General features: G+C 56.2%; 3 non-coding genes across 3 annotated transcripts in view; all 3 read right to left on the bottom strand.

The window, feature by feature from the left end:
• The window catches only part of LOC126112813 (large subunit ribosomal RNA), a 4,233-nt gene extending 3,804 nt beyond the window's left edge, over positions 1-429 (bottom strand). The window contains exon 1 of the ribosomal RNA XR_007524554.1: positions 1-429. This exon is cut by the window's left edge and continues 3,804 nt beyond it. This is a non-coding gene — a ribosomal RNA (large subunit ribosomal RNA).
• Positions 430-617: 188 nt separating this feature from the next.
• Positions 618-773, bottom strand: LOC126112808 (5.8S ribosomal RNA). Its single transcript, XR_007524549.1, has one exon. It is a non-coding gene; the product is annotated as a 5.8S ribosomal RNA (ribosomal RNA).
• A 352-nt stretch (positions 774-1,125) lies between these two features.
• On the bottom strand, positions 1,126-3,043 carry LOC126112810 (small subunit ribosomal RNA). Its single transcript, XR_007524551.1, has one exon. It is a non-coding gene; the product is annotated as a small subunit ribosomal RNA (ribosomal RNA).
• Between the last annotated feature and the right edge of the window lie 1,957 nt (positions 3,044-5,000).

Here is a 5,000-nt window from a genome sequence, read left to right on the forward strand (position 1 = left end):
TTCACGTACTTTTGAACTCTCTCTTCAAAGTTCTTTTCAACTTTCCCTCACGGTACTTGTTTACTTGTTCGCTATCGGTCTCGTGGTCATATTTAGTCTCAGATGGAGTTTACCACCCACTTGGAGCTGCACTCTCAAGCAACCCGACTCGAAGGAGAGGTCCCGCCGACGCTCGCACCGGCCGCTACGGGCCTGGCACCCTCTACGGGCCGTGGCCTCATTCAAGTTGGACTTGGGCTCGGCGCGAGGCGTCGGGGTAGTGGACCCTCCCAAACACCACATGCCACGACAGGCGGCAGCCTGCGGGGTTCGGTGCTGGACTCTTCCCCTGTTCGCTCGCCGCTACTGGGGGGAATCCTTGTTAGTTTCTTTTCCTCCGCTTAGTAATATGCTTAAATTCAGCGGGTAGTCTCGCCTGCTCTGAGGTCGTTGTACGAGGTGTCGCACGCCACACCGCCAGCCGGCTGTGCACGCTACCGAGAAAGTACCGGTATGCGAACCGCCAGGCGACGGGCGCGCATCGCACGTTTGAGGAGACGCGGCCGGCCCCACAGGCGGCCACGACACTCCCAGGTCTCCGAAGCGGGACAAACGCCGCGCGCTTCAGTATACGTAGCCGACCCTCACCCAGACGTGGCCCGGGGAACGGAATCCATGGACCGCAATGTGCGTTCGAAACGTCGATGTTCATGTGTCCTGCAGTTCACATGTCGACGCGCAATTTGCTGCGTTCTTCATCGACCCACGAGCCGAGTGATCCACCGTCCTGGGTGATCTTTTTTCATTTAGTTTCCACTGTCTCTTTCAAGACAGTTGCATAGGCGGGACTGAGGCGTTTGACGGCCCCTGTTCCAGCATTCCTGTGTCCAACGGCCTCACGGCCGATGGGCGTCGTACGGCTCCACACCGGAGCGGACAGGCACTCGGGCGAAAGTCATTCAAAACCGGCGCGAGGCGCCAGGTGCCGCAGGCCAGCCGCTCCAGAGCTTCAGCGCTCGTACCACACAACATTTCCGTTAGTTTTGAGAGGCACGCGTGGTTCCGCACGCGGCGCACGGCTGCTGCCGTACAGGTAGCGTGTTGCGCGACACGACACGCACATCGAAAGACATGCAGTCTAGTCGGTAATGATCCTTCCGCAGGTTCACCTACGGAAACCTTGTTACGACTTTTACTTCCTCTAAATGATCAAGTTTGGTCATCTTTCCGGTAGCATCGCAACGACAGAGTCGATGCCGCGTACCAGTCCGAAGACCTCACTAAATCATTCAATCGGTAGTAGCGACGGGCGGTGTGTACAAAGGGGCAGGGACGTAATCAACGCGAGCTTATGACTCGCGCTTACTGGAATTCCTCGTTCATGGGGAACAATTGCAAGCCCCAATCCCTAGCACGAAGGAGGTTCAGCGGGTTACCCCGACCTTTCGGCCTAGGGAAGACACGCTGATTCCTTCAGTGTAGCGCGCGTGCGGCCCAGAACATCTAAGGGCATCACAGACCTGTTATTGCTCAATCTCGTGCGGCTAGAAGCCGCCTGTCCCTCTAAGAAGAAAAGTAATCGCTGACAGCACGAAGGATGTCACGCGACTAGTTAGCAGGCTAGAGTCTCGTTCGTTATCGGAATTAACCAGACCAAATCGCTCCACCAACTAAGAACGGCCATGCACCACCACCCACCGAATCAAGAAAGAGCTATCAATCTGTCAATCCTTCCGGTGTCCGGGCCTGGTGAGGTTTCCCGTGTTGAGTCAAATTAAGCCGCAGGCTCCACTCCTGGTGGTGCCCTTCCGTCAATTCCTTTAAGTTTCAGCTTTGCAACCATACTTCCCCCGGAACCCAAAAGCTTTGGTTTCCCGGAGGCTGCCCGCCGAGTCATCGGAGGAACTGCGGCGGATCGCTGGCTGGCATCGTTTATGGTTAGAACTAGGGCGGTATCTGATCGCCTTCGAACCTCTAACTTTCGTTCTTGATTAATGAAAACATACTTGGCAAATGCTTTCGCTTCTGTTCGTCTTGCGACGATCCAAGAATTTCACCTCTAACGGTCGCAATACGAATGCCCCCGCCTGTCCCTATTAATCATTACCTCGGGTTCCGAAACCAACAAAATAGAACCGAGGGTCCTATTCCATTATTCCATGCACACAGTATTCAGGCGGGCTTGCCTGCTTTTAAGCACTCTAATTTGTTCAAAGTAAACGTGCCGGCCCACCCAGACACTCAATAAAGAGCACCTTGGTAGGATTTCAACGGGGTCCGCCTCGGGACGCACGCACGAACACGCACGAGGCGGTCGCACGCCTTCGGCTCGCCCCACCGGCAGGACGTCCCACGATACATGCCAGTTAAACACCGACGGGCGGTGAACCAACAGCGTGGGACACAAATCCAACTACGAGCTTTTTAACCGCAACCAACTTTAATATACGCTATTGGAGCTGGAATTACCGCGGGCTGCTGGCACCAGACTTGCCCTCCAATAGATACTCGTTAAAGGATTTAAAGTGTACTCATTCCGATTACGGGCCTCGGATGAGTCCCGTATCGTTATTTTCGTCACTACCTCCCCGTGCCGGGAGTGGGTAATTTGCGCGCCCTGCTGCCTTCCTTGGATGTGGTAGCCGTTTCTCAGGCTCCCTCTCCGGAATCGAACCCTGATTCCCCGTTACCCCGTTACAACCATGGTAGGCGCAGAACCTACCATCGACAGTTGATAAGGCAGACATTTGAAAGATGCGTCGCCGGTACGAGGACCGTGCGATCAGCCCAAAGTTATTCAGAGTCACCAAGGCAAACGGACCGGACGAGCCGACCGATTGGTTTTGATCTAATAAAAGCGTCCCTTCCATCTCTGGTCGGGACTCTGTTTGCATGTATTAGCTCTAGAATTACCACAGTTATCCAAGTAACGTGGGTACGATCTAAGGAACCATAACTGATTTAATGAGCCATTCGCGGTTTCACCTTAATGCGGCTTGTACTGAGACATGCATGGCTTAATCTTTGAGACAAGCATATGACTACTGGCAGGATCAACCAGGGAGCTGCGTCAACTAGAGCTGAGCAGCCGGCCGCCCGGGAGTGTGTCCCGGGGGCCCGCGCGAACACGCAAGCGTCCGCTCAATTATTCTGCAAACAGGAGGAGGCTGGGCTCCCCTGCACAATACACCTCGAAACCCTCTCAGGTCCCGGCGGCGCGCAGCGCCGTCCTAAGTACTTGGTCGGGTTCGAGAGAGGCGCAATCGCCCGGAGTTAGGCGAGTAGACGCTTTAGGTGCGACCACCCGTGCTCCCAACTGAGCTTGCCGCTGCCGACAGAGGCCCGGGAGCGTGCTGTCGTGGCATTGCCGGCGGGAGACAACACGCGCCACCTACGGTGACCGGCAGCTCCAACGCCAGCGCCACAGAAGGGCAAAGGCCCCACGTGGGTGCCGAAGCGAACTCTCCCAGCACAGCGCACGTGCCAACACGTCCGCACAACTGCGATACAAACCACCAGCGAGAACCGCTGGGGCGACCGAGCAGCAGACGGCGTCGCGGCGCCGAGTGCCGGGCGGCGGCGCATCCTCAACGCACACAGTCCTCAATCGGACCAGCACACTGCAGATGTCCACCGCGCTTCGCACCGGGTCCGCGAGGACCCACTTTGGCTGCACGGCGCCGCGCGCAGGGTGCCCCGGCGCGCAGCTGCGCCGCCTGCCGCGTCCGTCGGGCCGGCGCGCCTGCCACTGGGCGCCCCCACCAGCCGGCTGTAGCGCGTGCGCCCACGCACCGCGCGGCCAGCACGCCGGGCGGCCCCCCCTCACCGGCCGGGGACAGTCCCACCCACCCACAGCCGCGTATCGCTTCACACCCAGATTCACATTCACGTTCGTTGGTATGGTGGGGACCGCTTCGTAGCTGTACCGATCGTTGCCCTCACAGATGTACCTCCAGCAAGATCAACCGCCACCACAACGGGTTACCAGTTGTTCATTTGCGTAACGTCACCAGTAAACGTACACGTCCATCCCCGTTTGCAAAGTCAACTATTATTGCATGCCTGCCTGTCAGGTGTCAAGACACACTACATTCGCTCACATCCACGCAACAAAATGTGCCCGACTAGAGGGCACGTGGAAGGTGCCCCCGTACATATGCGATCTCCATTGCGCGACCAACTGTCAACCGGCCTCTGTAGCATGTCGCAGATGTGGAACGCGGGGCACCGTGCTATCACATTGTGTGAGAAGAGACTACTACGTCTGCATACACGCGCCACTACATGAACAGACGGCTCATGCTGATCGCCATCCACTGCGTCCATTACTCCCACACGTCTCTATGGCGTACCACACTGCAATGCAGCTGTTATGGGGAGATGACACATAGCTGTGTACACAACATTCTGAGCCGGTTGCGGTTGGACAACAATACATTAATGTAACGTGTCATATGCCAATTACAGAGCAGGGTAAGGCACAACGTGGGTTAGGTTAAGGCACAACGTGGGTTAGGTTAAGGCACAACGTGGGTTAGGTTAAGGCACAACGTGGGGTTAGGTTTAAGCCACAACGTGGGTTAGGTTAAGCCACAACGTGGGTTAGGTTAAGGCACAACGTGGGTTAGGTTAAGGCACAACGTGGGTTAGGTTAAGCACAACGTGGGTTAGGTTAAGGCACAACGTGGGTTAGGTTAAGGCACAACGTGGGTTAGGTTAAGCCACAACGTGGGTTAGGTTAAGCCACAACGTGGGTTAGGTTAAGCCACAACGTGGGTTAGGTTAAGCCACAACGTGGGTTAGGTTAAGCCACAACGTGGGTTAGGTTAAGCCACAACGTGGGTTAGGTTAAGCCACAACGTGGGTTAGGTTAAGCCACAACGTGGGTTAGGTTAAGCCACAACGTGGGTTAGGTTAAGCCACAACGTGGGTTAGGTTAAGCCACAACGTGGGTTAGGTTAAGCCACAACGTGGGTTAGGTTAAGCCACAACGTGGGTTAGGTTAAGCCACAACGTGGGTT

The sequence above is a fragment of the Schistocerca cancellata genome, unplaced genomic scaffold, assembly GCF_023864275.1.
Source record: "Schistocerca cancellata isolate TAMUIC-IGC-003103 unplaced genomic scaffold, iqSchCanc2.1 HiC_scaffold_227, whole genome shotgun sequence".
Taxonomy (NCBI): Eukaryota; Metazoa; Arthropoda; class Insecta; order Orthoptera; family Acrididae; genus Schistocerca; species Schistocerca cancellata.